Source organism: Tupaia chinensis, unplaced genomic scaffold (genome assembly GCF_000334495.1).
Source record: "Tupaia chinensis unplaced genomic scaffold, TupChi_1.0 Scaffold000354_1, whole genome shotgun sequence".
NCBI lineage: Eukaryota > Metazoa > Chordata > Mammalia > Scandentia > Tupaiidae > Tupaia > Tupaia belangeri.
The window spans coordinates 2,811,246-2,832,235 of record NW_006159849.1 but is presented as its reverse complement, the minus strand read 5'-3'; the positions used below and the strand labels follow the sequence as shown (position 1 = coordinate 2,832,235).

At 40.6% G+C, this 20,990-nt stretch overlaps 1 long non-coding RNA gene across 1 annotated transcript in view; it reads right to left on the bottom strand.

Moving 5' to 3' along the window:
- Window positions 1-736: 736 nt before the first annotated feature.
- LOC102475800 (uncharacterized) overlaps window positions 737-20,990 on the bottom strand; it is a 24,098-nt gene continuing 3,844 nt past the window's right edge. Inside the window, exons 2-3 of the long non-coding RNA XR_003550045.1 lie at window positions 13,714-13,810; window positions 737-846 (exon numbers count right to left, since the gene is read on the bottom strand). This is a non-coding gene — a long non-coding RNA (uncharacterized LOC102475800). The remainder of the gene's footprint in view (window positions 847-13,713; window positions 13,811-20,990) is intronic.

Sequence of the window (20,990 nt, the reverse complement as noted above, 5' to 3'; positions counted from 1 at the left end):
ATGGAGTTCAAAGTCTCCCAGCACCTGGGAATCTGCCAGATGCTGAGGTGGGTTTTCAGTATTAGATCACCATAGTTAAGGGCGCTGGCTCAGAACTAACTGGATGCAAATTACAGCTGCACCTCTTGTTTGCTGTCCTGGGAACATGACTTCAACTCTGTGAGCCAGTTTTCTGACCAACATATACAGCAGCCTGCTGTGGTACTTCATATCCTGTGCCAAGGCTTGGGGTGACCAGACCCCCTTGTGTATGTGCCTCTGGCCTTGAGCAGCCTCCTGCGATCCTGTGTAATAATTACCAATGCATGCCATAACATGAAAAAGACTGGGAAGGCTAATTAAGCTTCAATTTCCTTACCTGTGAAATCCTCAGCCTCAATTTGCTCAATTTGTTCACTGATTTTCTCACACTCCATGAGTGAATGTTCAATCTACCCAGACTTGTGTTTCTACATTGAGGGGAAACAAGGGAGTTAAACCAAAATATAGTCAGGGTCCTTTCCAACTCCACAGAACACAAACTTGGCACTGTGTTTAGGTTCAAACATGTCAGAAACACGTTTGTTATACCCTCCAGAGAAGACAGAACAGAGCCTGTGTCGTTTCTCCCTGTACAGCCTAGACGGTTCACCAGGAGCTCCTACCATCCTAAGTGATTGAAAAGAGGTACACATATGAACGCGTACTCACTGTTGTCTAGCTCTGCTTCAGAAGTATGCAGATTACTCACCTATTCACCACTTGCCAGGTCTCCACTGATCGCCTACTGTGTGCTACACAGTATATATTGATAAACAGTCGCTTTAAAAATAATCCGGATTTTCTGCTCTATTTGAAGCTGACAGCCTAGTGGAGGAATAAGGAAATAAACAAGTAAACATATGACATAGCAGCATACAGGAATAGCTATGGAATAAATAAAACAGAGTGAAGAGGTTGTGGGGAGCGGCAGGAGATGAGCACAGGTGGCCAGGGAAGGCTTCTCTGGTAACAGTTGAGCAGAGAGTGAACATGTGAGACTGAGCCCAATCAGAGGGCTAGTGTTCTTGGACAAGTCTTGATGTCTAGAGGGTTAGCTCTTATGACTTAAAAGACATTAAGAATATACACACAAATACTTATTATAAGTGTATAGTATAAATAATATTAATAAAACAAACACTGATATACCTACTACCCAGGTTTTGGTAAAATATATATGCATATATTTCCCATTAATTGTGAGTCCCCCTCATGCCAATGTTTAATTTTTAAATTATTTTTAAAATGTAATTTTGTAGGAAAATGTTAAAGGACTAGGGCAAAACTATTAAGCAGTATTGTTCAATAAAGAAGGCAGATTTAAAAACAGCTGTTACAATATGTTCCTGTTGGTGAAAAGATAACGGAGATGTGTAATAATAATAAAATAGCCAATAGTACTGAGAGCTAATTATAAACACAGCATTGTGCCCAGCTGTGTATGATTTTTTTCTTTTATCTTTTTTTTTTAAAGGTTTTTGCCATAGGTTGTGTGTGCTTGCCAGAGAGACAGAGAGAGACAGTGAAAGGCAAAGTGAGAAATCACACCCTCCCCCCCACTCTGCCACAGGGGCAATGGCCATGTCACAATCCCTTCTTCCCTACTCCTCCATTCTCCTTCTGGGATTTTGGGTATACATGCACATGTGCCTAGCATAGTTCAAGCCACCAGACCCAGCTATACGCCTTAATCACAATGCCACCTGCTGGCCCCTACAGCTGGGTATAACTTGAAACAATACATTTCTTCACTAAGAAAAAGTAAGAACAGTTTACTCCAGGCCTAAGGAAAATGATCTCAGATGGCAACTGAAATACAAAATAGATGGGGAATACCTGGGTTAATCTATTAATAAAACAAACATTGGCTGAACACAATAATAATGATGCTGTGAGTGCATAGAATCAAGCAAGAACTCAAACATTGATCAACCAACAGTAGCATTTAGCTTGGGTAGGGATGATCAGGGCCTCTGCATCACATGACTTCTATGGCTTTGTTCACATAGTACAGAGGGACTCTGGAAATAAAAGGAGAAACATAAAAAGTTTGCTTTAAGTGCTCCTTTTAAGCCATTAAAACTGAAAGAGAACGAAAGACAGTTCTGACCACATTTGAGGGAGACATTTCCACAAAGTCCACAACCAAGATTTATATTTTTAAACAAACAAACAAAACCCAATGAACAACAACAACAACAAAAAATAGGCAATGTACCTTTGAGAATGGACTTCTCTATTAGGAACTTAGGATCAGGAAAACAAAGAATGGTTATAACTTAAAAGTAAGCAAGCCTTTAGCAATGAGACCATTTCATCTTAACAAATCTAGCTAATCTAAGTCTCTATTGCTGATAGGGTAATCATCAATTCTCTGATCAATAGCAATTTATTGCATGGAACACAATACCAATAGTAATGTCACATGAGTGCACTATGAAATTGTTTCCTAGTTTCTCTATCACTTAATGTAATTTCTAACTTCACATTTTTTATATTTTCTAGCCTAGATATGAATCTATGCATTTTGGTCCCATTCTCCATCTTTTACTGGAAGCTAAATGATGGTGATCTATGATAACAAATGTTTTCCATTCTGTTTAATTGGTCCACATGCCAAATATCCAGGGCCTCAGGAGGAAAAAAAAAAATGCATGTATTTGGATAAGACAAACCCATTGTTTCCATGGATTTAAAGGGCATCCTTGTAAGTTTCTTTCTATTTAATGCTTATTGAATGGATGAGTCAATGAATGGGTATGCAAATAGTTTTGCATACAATTAAGCAAACTACTTGATCACTTTCCTCCTCACAGTTTTTCTTCTTCTCTTCTGTCAGCTGTTCCTGAGCACCTGCAGCAGGATTTCAGGCAGGACTATTTTCCAAGTTGGCTTTAGCACCAGTCTAGGTTCTGTCCAGCTCAGTCCCCTGTGCTCTTCCCTGAGAGTGGGCACCACTGGCCACTGGTGCCTAGAATCTCAGTACAGGAGCTGCCCTAGTCATGGATCTTGGTTCCCATTCAACTGAGCACCTGTGCAGTTGGCCTATGGCCCTGTATCCAGAACTCAGCAGTGACAGTTCTGACAGGATCTCCATCTGACTCTAAATCAGTGCTGCTCACTCAGCCAGGAGCTGGTCATCCATTCAGGTGGTAGGAATGAAGTTTGTGAAAAGGGAAGGAGCCAAACACTTAGAGGAGAAAATGGGAGAGACCATATTTTAATAGTGGTTACAAGAAGGATTCTGGTTACATAAGGAACTTGTTTGAAAGTTCTTTTAACCAATAACACAAATCCCATTCCAAAGATTTGTATATGAAGATGTTAATGTTTCTTCACATACAAGCCTTGGGAATAACCAATTTTATTGGTTAGAAGAACATAAAATAAGTCACAGAATTATGTAAGGGGTCTTCAAAAATGTCACAGAAAATGCAAGTTATAAGAAAATGCATGAATTTGAAATTGTTTTACACCAAAGTAGACTTATAATTCCATGAACTTTTTTTTCCCATGAATTTTTTGAAGTACTTGTGTAGACCCATCAGAAAAGCCAAAGATCAAAGCCTTTGCTATGGAGGGGGAAGATCAGGTCTTGCCCAATATCACAAACTATTATAGGGGCAAAAAGGTTGATACTTTCCTCAGCCAGATGGTGTAGTGGTTAAGGCAGCTGAATCCTGCAGGCCCTCTGTGCAGTTTGAGTCACAATTTGGTGACTTGAGAGGCATGCCAGGTATGTGTTAGGTACATGCTCAGAGTCCCAAGAGAACAGTGAAGGAAAAAAGATTGCTGTGTGGTCATACCTCTAGGGGGGTGCCTTCTCACTTTCTGTCTTTCCCTTGCTGCATTTCTCTGAGGGTACAAGCACCTTAAAACAAACTTAAAATAATGAAAGTAAAAAATAAGTTTTATGTGATACAGGAAACTTCTGAAATAAAGAGCCAAAATCCAGGGAAATTTGTCTATTTTTATGCTTAGGTTAGAAATGTGATTATGTGAAAAGATATAATCTACTGTTCCTTTCTTTCTTTTTTAGTTTTTGTTACAGGGCTTGTGCACTTGGCCAGAGAGAGCGAGGGAGAATGACCATGCCACAATCCCTTTTCCTCCATTCTCCTCATGGGATTTTGGGTGCACACACACACACACACACACACACACACAGCATGATTTTCAAGCTGCCATCCAGGACCAAACTGCAAAGTTGACCATGTGGGATCCAGCATCTTAACCTCCACACCACCTGCTGGCCCAGGTTTACTTGTTTTAAATAGAAGGAGGAAGTCCAGCAAGGACTGTCTGTTCAGGTTCTTATTAGCATTTCTCTGCATCATGTCTTCTTTCTGTGTGTGGGATAGCACCTCTGGAGTGAGAATCTTCAAGGAAAAAAAGAAGAGAATGACCCTTCTAGGTTGTTATGGCTTACTTAGGAGGAGAAGGATTCTAATTTCAATGATCTACCTTGAGAAAGAGGAAGACTGTTTTTCATGATTCATTTGTGGGAGAAAGTGAGGATGGTGGTAGGAGGGCAGGAGGGAGTCAAAGAGACTTTGCTTCTAAGGTCTTCTGATCTTTAGTTCAAAGTGTTCAGCAAGACAAAAATGCTGTATTTGGGGGTATTGGGTTCTGAGTTTTGGGGTATTGGGTTCTGAGTCTCAACATTAGCAACTTGCAGTGGTGACAGTCAAAAATATTTCTGAAAATCACTAAATGTACCCCAGAACAACCTTGCCTGCAGTTGAGAACCACTGCCTACCAAGTATGGTGCCATGTTTTGGAGCACGTACTTTGGAGCTTCGCTGCCTAAGGGCCAACTCTGGATTTAGCAATCAGGAGTTCTGGACTTTAGGTGAATTATATCATGTCTTCAGAACTAACAAGAAGAAGGATCTTGTAAGGTTATTCAGATTATTAAATAAATTAATGTTTTTGTTATTGTACTTGGTAAGCACTCCAAAAAAGTTAGTTATCAGCTTTACTATCCAAAAAGAGAGACCAAAACCACAGAAAAGTATCAGTCTTTCCCTGACATAACTATGGCAGTGACTGGCGAAGCCCTTGCTTCTGAACTGACCTAGAGAACTTGGTTGAAAACAGACCTTCTCACATGCGTGTTCTTAGGCCCCCCACAGAGCTCACTGGTCCTTGGCTAAGCACTTGGTATTTCATTTAATCTTACTACTACTTTATGTTGTGGGTTCTATTATTATGGTTCTTTCATAGATGATAAAACTGATCTTTAGAGAAATGATTTCATGGCCACATAGTTAGCAGGTGGCATAGCGGTAATGAGAGACATGCGATTAGACTGGAAAACTTAGACCCTTCACCTTTCTTCCTTAACTAATGAGTGGTAGAACCTGTGAGATTATCAGTCAGGAAAGTTTGCTTTCCTACCATAACACTCCTCTTCCCTTGCACAGATGACTATGTCAAAGAAGCATATGGCACTGTGAACTGCCCTTCAAATAGCTCATTCCAGAATATTAACATTCCAGAGTTCTGCCATCATACAGACTCAGACAGTCAGCAGTTATCCATAGCAGGTGCCTAAATCAGCACTTAATAGATAGATATTGTCACTCAAAAACAGGGATTAATAATAGTAACTATAGGGACCAGCAGTCAGCATAATGGCTATGTTGCTGAACTCCCATGTAGCCGACTGCGGTTCAAGTCCCAGACCCAGTGGCTTAAACTCATGCCGCATGCGTATGTGGGCCCAAGATCCCAAGAGGAGAATGGAGGAGAAGGGATTCTGGCGTGGTCATCCCCCCTGGGAGGGGGGGTGTGATTTCTCGCTTTCTATCTCTCTGTCTCTCTCTGTCTTTCTGCTGAGCACACACGCCCTATAGCAAAAACCTCTCCAAAATGCTACTACTAATAATAATAGTAACTATGAGACTGGCCCCATAACCAAATGGTGAAGGAAGCTGGATCCCACATTTAATCTCACCACAATCTGAATGCCAGCTCTGTTGGCTTGAAAAACATTCCAGGTACATATGTGTGCATTTCCGGGATAGAACAATGGAGAAGAAGGGACTGCAGCCTGAACACACCTCACTTGGTGGGTACTTTCTCCCTCCCTCCCTCCCTCTCTGGCAAGTGCACATACCTTCTGACAACAACGAAAAGTTAGTAACTATCTTGTAAGGTTCTCGAGATAATTAAATGAATTAATATGTAAGTCTTTATATCACACATCTGGAAGCCAGCAGTTAGAAGGCACTACTACAGAACATCTTTCCCCTTCCATTATGGCCATCCAAGATCTGTTTCCTCCTATGAATGCTGCATCAACTCAGCTCTAATTGCTCCGTTCTGATGAACAAACACTTCTGAATACCCATATATCATGATTTTTTTCTTCTCAGGGAAGAAAAATCCTGGTTTCAAAGGCATATTGGTGAGTGATCAAATCAGTTCAGTTACCAAATGGATACCTTTTCCCAGTTCTCTTGGCTTCCTCATGAATTAAAGAGCTTTCATCTCCCTTTTGGAATAGATTTCTCATCTAGACACATTGCTCTCACTCTTTCTATAGCTGTACCAGATTCTATGCTCTAAATTCTCAGAAATTCTGTTATGTGAATCAGTCCAAAGTGTATTACACTGAGGCTACAAAATCATGACTCATGCGTTACACACATTTCCTATTTTAATCTTCGCTTGGTGGAGTGTGCTCTGGGGATTTAAAATAGATCTTAGTCTATTGAACCTTTGTATTCAAATATATTCTTAGGTTGAAAGAAATGTATAAAGTCAAATTTAAAGAACAGCCTTGTGTGAAAGGCATGCCTGGCCATGACTAAGCAGTTGCTTCTGATACACAGAGAGAGGCCACTTATTGGGTAACTGGGACAGAAGGCTGTGAAGGACATTCACTGCCAGGACCACCTACTGGCTTTTCAGTCCTGAGCAAGAAGACTGGAGGGCCAGTGTCCTAGCACTTTCTTGCCTCTGTGCCGCAGACAACATAATTTGACTCCTTGAGACATCCTCATAAATTTGACATCCAAATGTTAAGAAAATGGAAACTTGGGAGTCTGCTGAATATTAGAGAGAAGACTGTTCCTTTTACAGGATTTTTGGGTCACTGTTTTGACCCAGGAATTTTAATTTACTGGGTACAAATTTCTTATAAACTGACCTCTGTTACAAAAGTATTTTTTAATCTCTATTTTCAGTTCTGTTTTAGTTGGCTAGCAAAAACTTGATTTAGTTGATGCCTGACACACTGGGGAATTTCAAAAATTTCTCTCTTTCTGGGGTCTAAGTACTTCTTCCCTACTCTTTTTCCTGAAGTGGACAGGTTTTTGTAGCATCTAACATCAGGAAAAAAGTCCCTGCCCAGCCTCTCCCCATGGTAGCATATCACATACGGATAGGAAAATCAACTTTTTTAAAAAAAATTTTAGATGTATTTATTTACATTCATTCACTGTACATCATTACAGTATACAAAATGAAATTTTCCAACCAGAATACACTATGTATTTGCTCAATCAAGGATATTAACATACATGTTATCGTCAACAAATAATTTTCCATTCCTTGTTTCTTATATATTTTGCTTCATTTGTTTCACTCCTTTGATTCCCTATCTCTCATCCCCGGCTATTTCTCACCCTTAGATACACTGTCTCTGGTATCTACAGTTGCTTTCCATGCCCACCCCTTTTTCATATTTTATTGATTCACTAACAATCTTAATTAATCTAAAGACTGTCAATAGCAAGTACAGCTGACATATGCATATCCATGAACACATGTCTGACTTTAGGCATAAACCTCAGTGAGTAGAATGAAGGAAAATCAACTTAACCAACACTAATGTTTGAATTTGGCTCTCTGTTCTAACAGCTGTACATATGCTAATTCGTTCACTCCTCACAACAACTCTGTGCTACGATTAACATCCCCATTTTATAGGTGAGGAAAGATTTAACAGGTGAGGTAGTGAAGTGTCATGTGACCCAAACTCATGGTCATAAGGTTCAAAGCTGGGGGAACTGAGATATGAATCCAGTCTCCTGATTTGAGAGTAAGTGTGCTCACACCATGTTACTCTCCCAGTCTCTCAACTGCTTTTCCTCTCTTGGCATGTATTGTTTTGGTTAAAGAGAGCGAAAGGGAGAGGAAAAAGAAAAGGTGCTCTGAGAGGTTGACTGTGCCAAACAGTTGATGGAATTTGGTCTTCTGGCCCCTCTGCCTATCTACTGCCCCAAGTGTGACACAATTCAGAACCCTTGCTCATTTATCCTCCAACAGAAAAATGAACAGAGTCCAAAACATGATGTTCAATGATGAAATATAGATGATCTTTAAACACCTAAAAGTCAAGCTTAATGTTACTAATAAAAGAAGTATCAATTCAAATAGTGATAGATGGTATTAGTTTCTAGGGCTATGTTAATAAATTACCTCAAACTACTAGAACAGTTTACGACAGAAGAAATTACTGACTCACAGTTCTGGAGCCCAGAGGTCTGAAGTCAAAGTGTCCATGGCTATACTTCCTCTGGAACTTTGGGGAGAATCCTTCCTGGCCTCTTAGCTTCCAGCAGTGGCCACAGGCCCTGGATGTTCCTTGGTCCAAGCTGCTCCTTGGCTCGAAGCTAAATTACTCACGTCTCTGCCTCTATTGTCAGGTAGTATTTTCTGTGTGTGTTTGTGCATGCCAAACTTCCCTCTTTCTATAACAACACCAGCCACATTGGGGAATGTCTCACCCTAACTGCCTCATCTTAGCTTGATTTCATCTATAAACACTCTATTCTAAGTAATGTCACAAATAAGCACTATGGGTTAGAACTTTGAGATATCTTTGGGGGGAGGAGGGAGGAAATGATTCAGTATCTTAGATACATCATTTTGTCTATCCAATTGACAAATATTTTTATACAATGTAATTAGTATTATTTATTATTATAATATTTTTTACTTTGCTGTAGGACATATGCACTCACCAGAGAGAAACAGAGTGAGAGGGGAAGTGAGAAAGCAAGCCAACAGGTCTGAGGCTTGAACCGTGGTCAGCCATATAGGAGTCCAGTGCCTTAATCACCATGCCACCTGCTAGCCCTGTTGACAAATTTTTTTAAGTATGGAAAAGTGTAGGAAATGTGCATACATACACACTACAAATGGAGAATAAAATGATAGAACAATGTGAAAAAATAAAACGTATATACCATATTATGTAGTCATTATATGGTGCTAAGGTTTGAGTATATCCTCTCAAAATTCATGTATTGAGCCATTATAACAGGACTAAGAGGGTGAAAGTTTGATTCAATTATGGAATCAAACAGTAGGGTCTTTGGGGAAAGATTAGGATTAAGGTACTTAGGGCAGGGTCCCCAAGACTGAACTCTGGTAGACTTTTAAAAAGAGGGCCAGGAATCACCTATGGAATACAGACCATGCTCTCTGGCCTTCTGCCATGCTGTCACCAGAGGTGACACCTGGTCCTTGGACCTCATGAACTGAAAGAACCCTATTTTTATAAATCACCCAGTTTCCTGTTATTACCAATGGGAAAGACTGAAATACCTGGTAATATAGTTCTCCTACATAAATGTAATACATGAGTACAAAGATTATATAGCTAAAGGTACAGATGTAATTGCAGTGTTCATGGTAGTAAAAAATAAAAACTTTAAAACATCGAAATATTGAGAAATGAGAAGTGAATTATAGTATTAAGGCGCATTCTTAAAATGATATGAATATATAATTATAAAGAATATACGATGTGGGGACCAGCAGTTGGTGTAATGGCTATGTCGCTGGACTCCCCCATAGTCGACCATGGTTCATGTCCCGGACCCGGTGGCTTAAAACTCACGCCGGGCATGTGTGCGTGTGTGCCCAAGATCCCAAGAGGAGAATGGAGGAGAAGGGATTGTGGCGTGGCCATCCCCCCAGGGGGTGATTTCTCGCTTTCTGTCTCTCTGTCTCTCTCTATCTGTCTGGCAATCGCATGTGCCCTATAGCAAAAACCTCTCCAAAAACAAAAAAGAATATACGATTTGGATTTACATGTCTGACTGATTAGTTTTGATACAAAAACACATATGTGAGCCTATGTGAATTATATTAGGTTGTCAAAAAAGTCATTACATATTTATCTACGCAAAAAATATGTCATGACTTTCCCGACAATTCAATATATAAATTTCATTCTGCAGTAATTATAAATTCTCATTAAAAACTGTCAGGATACACACCAATCTCTTAATAGCAGTTACCTTGGTGAGGTAAAATTAGATTGAGAGGAACAGCTTTGACTTTTTACTTTATGTACTTGTGTAAGATTTTATTATTTTGTGAGAAAGGTTTTATATTTCCAGTTTCTAATGGTAATCCATTTTGGATTAGCCCTAATTCTATCACCCATGGAAAAGCAGCTGGTTGATGGTGACATGTCATAGCATTCTAGGTTCTACTAGCAGAACGTGACATGCAGATGTAGATGCTCAGAACACAATTCTCCACAGTATGGCACCTTCTCGTGCTGGGCACTCTGAACTGAAGGAGGAAGAGGGCTTCCAAAGCAAGAGGTTCTCTCTGACCTTTCCCACCCTTCTCTCTCTTCCCCTGATTCCCCCCCTAAAGCAGGTCATTAAAAACTAGAACTCTTACTTAAAGCAAGACATAAAACCTTACAAATGTCAGTCTCTGACCTCTCACTTCTCCTCTGCTGTGGTTTGAACTTGCCGCCTATTAGAAACCTGATCCCAATGTGGTGGAGCTGGGAAGTGAGAGGCGTTCAGATCATCGGGGTCATTGCTCCTATGAATAGGTTAATGTTGTTCTATAGGACAGAGTTCATTATAAAGGGTGAGTTCAGCCTCCTTTTCTTTTTCTCTAGCCTTCCCTTTGCCCTTCTGCCAGGGGATGACACAGCAGATGTTCTTCACCAGATGCTGGCCTCTCGATTTTGGATTTCCTAGCCTCCAGACTGTTCATTATAAATTACCTCATTTTAGCTATTCTGCTATAGCAGCACAAAGTGGATTAAAACATCCTTTGAAGAGCCCCACCTGACAAGAGTCTTTACCCAGAGGATGGGGTGCTATACAGAGAGGTTAAGAACCTGAGCAAACAGGCCTTGCTGGGTTCTCCACTCAGGCTGTCACCACGAAATCATAACTTTTTGCCCAATCGCGTATCTCATAGCTTCCTTTGCTTCATCAATAGTTTATTCTGAGGATTTTCATCTCTAAATGGTCTAGTGTCACATAAAACTTTGATTAAATATATGTTATGTTTTTCTTTTGCTAATCTCTCTTTTGTCATAGGAGTGTCAGCTGTGGGCTTTGAAATGGGTGAGAGAAAGGTATTACACCTTTATGCCCCTACAAAGATATATCCTCCCAGAAGCCAGTGTGTGAAACTAGATGTTAGGAGCAGTGGACTTCTAGGCCATTGCCAAGAACTGGGTCTCTAATAAGATACAGAAACGTGTTAATGCCACAAATTAGAATAGGGTTCAGCAAAAGCTGGAAGTAGAGTGGTGGGAGTGGAGATGAGGACAGAAACAGTGAGTATGGCTCTTCAGTTAGGCTCACTAATTGAGGACCAGGAAGAATAGGGTCAGCCAGAGGAGTGGGATGGACAAGCTCTGGGAGTGACCCCTCTTAGGCTCTCTTCCTTTGCATGACACTGCTTAGCCAAAGCATTTTGCGCATTACTGTTGCTGTTTCACTAGTCCTAAGCTGTGTGACATTTTTGATTCTGCCAATCATGCAGGATGGCCATATGGCATTCTAAGTCTAATTGCCTGGGACTGGGCATGTTATAGCAATAGCCTATCTATCCGGTGAGCAAACCACCCTGCTCTGCCATATAAACATGGTGACTTCCTGCTCATAATGGGGTTTCTCTGGGTTTCCCCTAGACACCTTCTGTGGTCTTGGTTTGCTGCCAAGTGTCACACTGAGGTCTCTGTATTCCAAAGATCACAGGGCTAATACTCTAATGCATGGAGCCTGCTGACATTAATCATCTGAATAGCCATTTGGGCAAAGTGGAAAAACACTGGCACTCTAGACCATTAAGAAACATTACTGCAGAATAAGGACAGCTTGTAAATTTTGGAGACTTTCCAAATTTTCTCATTACAATTTTTCTGAGATGATCTGGTTATAGATTGTATCTTCTATTTGTAGCTTATCAGATGCCTGGAGATTTACTTTTTTAAAGACTATTTTATTATTAATTTGTTAAATAAAATTCAACAAATACATCCTTTGTAATGAGATAAAATGAGAAATAAGGTTAACAGTAGTAATTTGTCACTATTAAAGCTTGAACAATTCACTGCTATTTCTGGTTCAAGACATCATTTTCTAAAATGTGTTAAAAGTGGGACCAGCAGATGGCTTAATGGTTTCATTACTGGACTCCCATGTAGTTAACTGTGGTTTGAGTCCCAGACCCAGCAACTTAAAACTCATGCTGGGCACGTGCACATGCGTGGCCACAAATTGCAAGAGGAGAATAGAGGAGAAGGGATTGTGGTGTGGCCATCCCCCCGGGGGGGGTGATTTCTCCCTTTGTGTCTCTCTGTCTCTCTGATGAGTGCACGCACCCTATAGCAAAAATCTCTCTTAAAAAACAAATGTAGTAAAACTAAAGTTGGTTTAAAGTAAAATATCTAGCTGCCTTTCAAATAATTGCATAAGTTCATTGCTTCCTGGACTTCAGAAAACTATTGAGTGGATTTGAGATTTTCAGACCTCAAGCTCTGGACCAACTAGATAGAGCAGGAAAGTGAGAAAGCACTCCCGCTCTCAGGGAAGATGACCATGCCACAATCTCGTCTCCTCCATTCTCTCAGGATTTCAGGCACACATGTCTAGTGCACTTTTCAAGCTGCCGGGTCCAAGACTCAAACCATACAGTTGAACATGTGAGAATCAGCCACTTTAACCATGATACCACCAGCTGGCCCTGGACTCAGGCTACTTTTTGTTTTGCTTTGTTTTTAGGTTACGAGGTTCTTCATTCCATTATTTTTTCATGGTGAATTTAAAGTACATTTTCCCTACGAATTACACCCAATGCCGTGTTCCGAGAATTTGCATGTATGTAATGGGCTACAATTAAAATGAGAGGGATATAATATGTTAACATAGTACATAGATAGTATTGGCAACTCATATTCCAAGTTCAACTTAAAAATGATCACTGGTGTATAAAATATTTATTTGCCTAATGTGTATCTATAGTGAATATGACTATTGCTACAAAAAAATTCCAAATATCATTTGTTGAGTAATCAATTTGCCGGATTATTTCGAAATTTTTGAAATATTAATTTTTATGCCAGTAACATGGCAAACATCCTAGTTTTAATATTAGATGTTTTTACACCTTTTTCAGCTAATTGGCATCTAGCAATTTGATCCAGGGGTACTAAAGGAATTAGAAATTGGTTCACGCTGTCCCAGTAGAGTTCAACGTGTTCAAAAACTTAAAATTTTGCAATGTATTGGTTCCAAAATTTAGCTTCTAGAAAGATGTGTAAAGAATATATGTATATGGGAGAAATAAGATAAATGCACAGAAAAAAAGTTATAGAAAAGTCATTTAGAATTATTTATAATAGCAGATACAATCAAGTTTAAACTGCACAATCATGGCTCAGCCTGCTGTCACAGTTGGTAGCAAACTGACCTGCAATGTTGGAAGCCACATGAGCGACCAAGGATTTGGATACCTGGGTCAGCTTGAAAACATGCTGGAACATATGTGTATCCAAGATCCTGATGATCTGGAAGAGACAAAGAAAGAAGATTGCAGCATGACAAGACCCTTTCTTTTCTTTTTTTTTTTTTTTTTTAAAGGTTTTTGCTATAGGACATGTGTGCTCGCCAGAAAGACAGAGAGAGACAGAGAGACAGAGAGACAGAAAGCAAGAAATCATTCTCCAAGGGGGTATAGCCATGTCATGATCCCTTCTCCTCCAATCTCCTCTCGGGACCTTGGACACGCATGCACACATGCCCAGTGTGAGTTTAAGCCACCAGGTCCGGGACTCGAACCGTGGTTGACTACATGGGAGTCCAGTGACATAGCCACTATGCCATCTGCTGGTCCCATAACAAGACCCTTTCAAGAGGGTCTCTCTCTCTCTCATTTGTCCTCTCTTTCTTGTACATGTACACACACTATCATGAATAAAATAAATAAACTCAGACAAATTTTAGGGGCTGGACAGTGGTGCAGCAGTAAAATATGATTTTCTATGAGGCAATTCCACATGGGGGAGTTCCCAGTTTAAACTCAGAGATCTCTCTGAGAATGCCATGTGTCCATGATCTGTGGATGGCTCAAGAATGGGGGTGGATGGTAGTGTCAGAATCCCATTGGGACTGTCTCTCTTTCCCCCTCTCACTTTGCCTCTCTTGCTTATGAAAGAAACAAACTTTAATAACATTTTTAAACTGTATAAACATTAAGTATAATTGTAAGAAAATAGATTCCTAATTCAAATAGCAGGCATTTGTTGGTTAAAATAGAAATGAAATGACATGCTGTGCTATGCACTGGGAATTCTGTGGTGATCAAGACTGGAAGGTTCCTTCAGTGAAGTTTGGAATTATGAAGGGAAAAAAAGACATTAGGCAAATATCCATCCAACATTATTAATGTTGAAAGTTAAGTGTTACACACATACACTTTCAACATCTTGAGATGTAAGAGTATTTTATATCTTTTGGATACAAGCCCTTTAAAAGATATATTATTTAGAAATATTTTCTCCCAGGGAACCAGCAGTTAGCGTAATGGCTATGTCGCTGGACTCCCACGTAGTCAACCATGGTTCGCGTCCCAGACCCAGTGGCTTAAAACCCACGCCAGGCGCGTGTGCGTGTGTGCCCAAGATCCCGAGAGGAGAATGGAGGAGAAGGGACTGCGGCGTGACCATCCCCCCGGGGGGTGATTTCTCACTTTCTGTCTCTATGTCTCTCTCTGTCTGGTGAGTGCACATGCCCTATAGCAAAAACAAACAAACAAACAAACAAACAACAACAACAACAAAAAAAACCTCTCAAAAAAACAAACAAAAAGAAATATTTTCTCCCAGTCTGTGGTGTCCAAAGAACCGTGGAGGGTCTGATGTGTTACCCTGTGGCAAATTCACACGTGAGTCTGCCATAGTTTCAGAGAGACTGGCAAGAGACAGAAGGTTCCTGTGTTAGAGAAAACAGACCTTATTACAGCAGAGGAAGCAGTGCGAGCCTCCCATTTTTATCTATTTCTCTTGCCCAGCATCTTCCCCAGACCCTTAAGGGTATATGGAGAGGCTCACATAAGTGCCACACATGGAGTGGTTAGGTCACAGCTGAGAAACCTCACACTTATGCAACCCAAATCACTTAAAGAGGACTGCTAGTACACCTACCCATCTATACCCCAGGAAGGATGTTATTATTTTACTGGTCAGAAAAAAATAGTGCCCTTTGTTCCAGAGGGAGCCATTATTTCTTGTCTTCCAAGGTTTCTTAATACATAAATTTCTCCCAGGGAACCAGCAGTTAGCGTAATGGCTATGTCGCTGGACTCCCACGTAGTCAACCATGGTTCGCGTCCCAGACCCAGTGGCTTAAAACCCACGCCAGGCGCGTGTGCGTGTGTGCCCAAGATCCCGAGAGGAGAATGGAGGAGAAGGGACTGCGGCGTGACCATCCCCCCGGGGGGTGATTTCTCACTTTCTGTCTCTATGTCTCTCTCTGTCTGGTGAGTGCACATGCCCTATAGCAAAAACAAACAAACAAACAAACAAACAACAACAACAACAAAAAAAACCTCTCAAAAAAACAAACAAAAAGAAATATTTTCTCCCAGTCTGTGGTGTCCAAAGAACCGTGGAGGGTCTGATGTGTTACCCTGTGGCAAATTCACACGTGAGTCTGCCATAGTTTCAGAGAGACTGGCAAGAGACAGAAGGTTCCTGTGTTAGAGAAAACAGACCTTATTACAGCAGAGGAAGCAGTGCGAGCCTCCCATTTTTATCTATTTCTCTTGCCCAGCATCTTCCCCAGACCCTTAAGGGTATATGGAGAGGCTCACATAAGTGCCACACATGGAGTGGTTAGGTCACAGCTGAGAAACCTCACACTTATGCAACCCAAATCACTTAAAGAGGACTGCTAGTACACCTACCCATCTATACCCCAGGAAGGATGTTATTATTTTACTGGTCAGAAAAAAATAGTGCCCTTTGTTCCAGAGGGAGCCATTATTTCTTGTCTTCCAAGGTTTCTTAATACATAAATACTTTAAAAAGATGGTCCAGAACACAAGCAGCTCATGTACTTCTCAGAACACATTTAGAAACATGAGTACCCAAGGAAAACAGCCTCTCAATATTTGACTTGTCTTTTCATTCTCTTAGCAGGGTCTTTTGATTTCCCTAGCAATGTCTTTTGAAGTGCAAAGAAAATATTTTTGATGAAGGTCAGTTTATCAGTTTGTGTTTTTATGGATGATGCTTGGAGTTATATCTGAGGTATTCCTTACCTAATCCTAGGTCTAAAAGATTTTTTTCGTACTTTTTTTCCTAAAATTTTCATAGTTAGATTTTAAATTGATATATGATCCATTTTTTAGTTCATTTTAGTGTATGGTGTGATGTATGAATCAAATTTCACATATGGATATCTAATTATTACAGCATTACTTTTTGAAATACTGTATTTTCATTGAATTAACTTTACATGTCTATAAAAAGTCAGTGGCCCATAAATGTCTGGGTCTATTCCTGCACTGGCTTTTCTTTTTTTTTTTTTCTTCTTTTTTTTGGAGAGGTCTTTGCTATAGGGTGCGTGCGCTCAACAGCTAGAGAGACATAGAGATAGAAAGCGAGAAATCACCCCAGGGGGGATGGTCACATTACAATCTCTTCTCCTCATTCTCCTCTTGGGTTCTTGGGCACGCACACACACATGCCCGGCGTGAGTTTTAAGCCACTGGGTCCAGGATGCAAACCGCGGTCGACTATGTGGGAGTCCAGTGATATAGCCATTACGCTAACTGCTGGTCCCATTCCTGCACTCGCTCTTTGGCTCCATGGATCTATTTGATAGATTCTATTGATCTATCTTGAGGCCAACACCACACTTTCTTGAATTCTGTAGCTTTATAAAAGCCTTGGAATCAGGTACTGGTATTCTTCCAATTTTGTTGTTCTTTTTCAAAGCTTCTTTAGCTATCCTTGGTCTTTTACATTTCCATGTAAAATCAGCTTGTCATTTTCTATTAAAAGCTTGCTGAGATTTTGTTTTAGTCTATTTTCTATGCTAACAGCTAAATACCACAGTAGATAATTTATAAAGAATAGAGGTTAATTTAGCTCAACGTTTTGGTGGCCAAAGGTCAAGAGGCAGCACCTAGTAAGGGTCTTCTTGCTGATGGGATTATCTGCTGAGTCCTGAGGTGGTGCAGGGCATCATGTGATAAGAGACCAGAGCATGTGTGTTCTATGTCTCTGGTCTCTTTCCTTTTTTTAAAAAGTCACCAGTACTCAACAATGGAGGATTCACCCTAATGACCTTATCAAATCCTAATCACCTCCTAAAGGCTCCACTTCTTAATCCCATAGTCAGATTACATCTTCACACTTTTTTTTCCCCTCAGATTTTTACCAGAGGTGCTCACCAGAGAGAGACAGAGACAGAAAGGGAAAGCGAGAATCACCCTCAACCCCAGGGGGGATGGCCACACTACAGTAGTTTTTCTTCCATTCTCCTCTCAGGATTTTGGGCACGCATGCACATGTGCTTGGCATGATTCCCAAGCTACCAGGCCCAGGACTTAAACTGCGGTCAGTCATGTGAGAATCCAGTACCTTAACCACTGGGTCACCTTGCTAGCCTGAAATCTCCCATGTCTTATTTCACAAAGTTGAATCTTTTTCTCTTAACTTTCCTTGCCAACTTTTTCTCTGTCTCTTCCTTACACAGTATTCTGTTCTACTAGGCTAGACACGCAAGCTCTTTGAAAGTGGCAATCTCACTTGTAAGAAATTAAACATATTGATACTTCCTTTATATCTATTCCACAAAATTGAAGGTCACCATCTCTGAAGTATTTTCTGCCAGATGTCTTTAGGTCTTATATAAAAGGACTCCATTACAAATAAATAAATAAATAAAATCCAATCATTCTGAGATGGTAGACTTCACTTTGAGATCTTTGTTTCAATGTAAAAATGCTCTCTATTCTCTTCTCTTAAAAACATCTCTTGCCCGCTGGTCTCTACATGGAATATGAAGAACTTGAGGAGACAATGAGAAAGTATATGTCTTAGGCAAATTCCCTGCAATCTGCCATCCCTAAAAGAAAGTTGGCCTTCTGCAGAGCAGAGGTTATTAGGTACTGAAACCTGCTGCACAGGAACTTTATACAGTCCCTGGTTAGTGCTGAAGTAAAGAAGCAAAGCCAAAAGGGATTGATGTCATACAACTCAAGACATAGAACCCAAGTGCAAGGAGAGGAGGATGCTCTCCTGGCCAGGGCATGATGAGGCTGTGGAACAAGGCTACTTTGTCAACAGTTCACACTGTTGTTGGATACCTGTGCCTAAGCATTCCAGGGGGAGGGAAGAGTGCCTGCCTTAATTGTGTGGCTTAAAACCCACAATTCCAAGGCTGGGGCTCTCCCAGAGTCAAATATCTAGCCATGCTAGATGCCCGTATGCTGCTCCAGAATGTGACAGGCACAGGAAGACTACACACCTGCTGCTGCTCCTATCTTTGTGCCATGGGTAAGGACTGCTCATTTGTCTTTGTTTGTTCGACAGCTAACTAATCATATCTGGCAAAGAAGTACACATCCCAAAAGAATGTGAACCGCAAGTCAAAAACTCCAATGCCAAAAGGTGAAGCAGGTAATGGATCAAAGTAGAGACATGTATTCAACAAAGAGGCATGGGGCCACTGCAGTGCACTGACCGTGTGTCTGTTTGTAGCAGACATTCATGTGGGCTTGTAGTTTCAGTGTTGTCAGAACCTCCAATTTTCAAGAGAAACCAAAAATCCAGATTTTATTTTAAAAGATGTACTGTGAGATCTTCTGGTATTTAAAAATTCTGACAACACATTAAAAAAAAACACACACACACACAAATAACCCCCTCAAAACTCAAAAAGCCCTTTGTACTCTAACACTACAGAAGCTAAAGAAGACTTTCCTATGGTCCATAGCATTCGCATGCACAAAATGCTCTAATGTAGATGGTAAGTGCTGTAAGACTCAGGGGATGGGGGCTTGTTCAGCAGTAAAACGTGATGCTCTGCAACGCTGACCCACATGGCAAGGTTCTGAGTTCTACCCAGAAACTTCCCTTAGTATACTGGGTGCATGTACCCTTCACCATGGGCCAGCTGGAGCTGGTGATGGATTATGGTATTAAGACCCTCTGGGGTTGCTGTCTGTCTCTCTCTCTCTCTCTCTCTCTGACTCTCTTGTTCATGGAAGACATAAATAAATGTAAAATAAAATGAAAAAACAGAAAAAAGATTCAGACGAAGTCCCACCCAGTCACTATGCTCACTGAAGGCAAATAGCAAAACAAGTTTAAGGAACAGATAAGATGACTATAAAAAAAAGTTTACACAGAGAGGTAAGGACAGTCTATCCCCAAACTCGGTGTCTGGAACTATTCCCAAACTGGGTGTCTGGAATATTTAAAAGAAAGTCTGAGAGATAGGATGGTTATTTTTGAATGCATGAAGGAAAGAAAAGCTCAGAAGCATCTGGACATCCATAAAAAATATTTTTACTGCCTGGGAAGCCTGAACTGGTAGAAAAAAAAAAAAGTGAATTTTCCTTTGTGGTCTAGAGTTTGTCTGAAGATACTTACCTTATTTATTTATTTGATCAAGGATGCACAGCTTAATCACAGGCAAACAGTACCCTAGTCAAATCAACCAGACTTCATTCTAGAACATTTTCTACCTTGAATTAGTAGATATGCCTGTTTTATAAAAGTACTAATTAGTAGCTAACAAAGCTCACAAACTCATCCTTTACTGGGCAATTAAAGCAGGTTATCACAATAGTTAGGATGTATTGAAGGTTCACCATGTGAAGCACCTGTTGATTAGCAAATATTGTACATCTTTGTACATGTTATCACTCACCTTAACTAGTGAGGTCACACACTAACTAAATCTTTGCCTTCTGAGACTATGTTTTAACCACTTGAATATACTGTCACTTCCAGCCATTGCTCAGAGAAGAGATCTCATTTTCTTTCTAAAGATAGCAGTTTGTATAAGTTCTCAAGGAAATACATGTATTAATAGTATGCTGCAGACTTGTGATGAAACAATACAGGCTTCCTGACTCCCAGTCCCAAATACTTCTGACTACGTCATCATCTTATTTATCTCTAGGTCCAAAGAAAGTTAATTACATTAAGACTAAGATAGCGATCCCCCCCATGAACCTGGAAACTCAGAAATGCCTTATTTCTATGAGGCTAGGAATTCAGGCTGGGGCTCGCTGGAGTCGTTGTATGGGGAATGCTGCCTTCCAGCCCTACTCAGGGGTGGCCTTAGAAGACAGCGGGGAAGGGATTCCTCTGAGTGGTCCAGATTTCATGCTTTATGTCTATTTGTTCTCTTTACATGGAACAAGTGGTGGCCTGATATCCAGATTAAAACTGCTTCATAGGAAGCAGCTACTAGCTGGTTGGTCAGGAATTGGAATAAAACAAGATTAGGAGATTGGTGACAAAGGAGTGTGGTGGGGAATAGGGGTTGGACCTCTCCAAAGAAACGAGTGTGAAATACTTGTGTCCAAGTGCATGCTCACCAGAAGGAATCCACTGCAGAGGAGACTTGTAAAGGAAGGAGATCTGAGGGTGATGGTCTTCTTTCATCAGTCACCTCGGGACTGAAAGGTCCATGTGTAAAGTGTCCATAACAGAAGAGACGACGCTC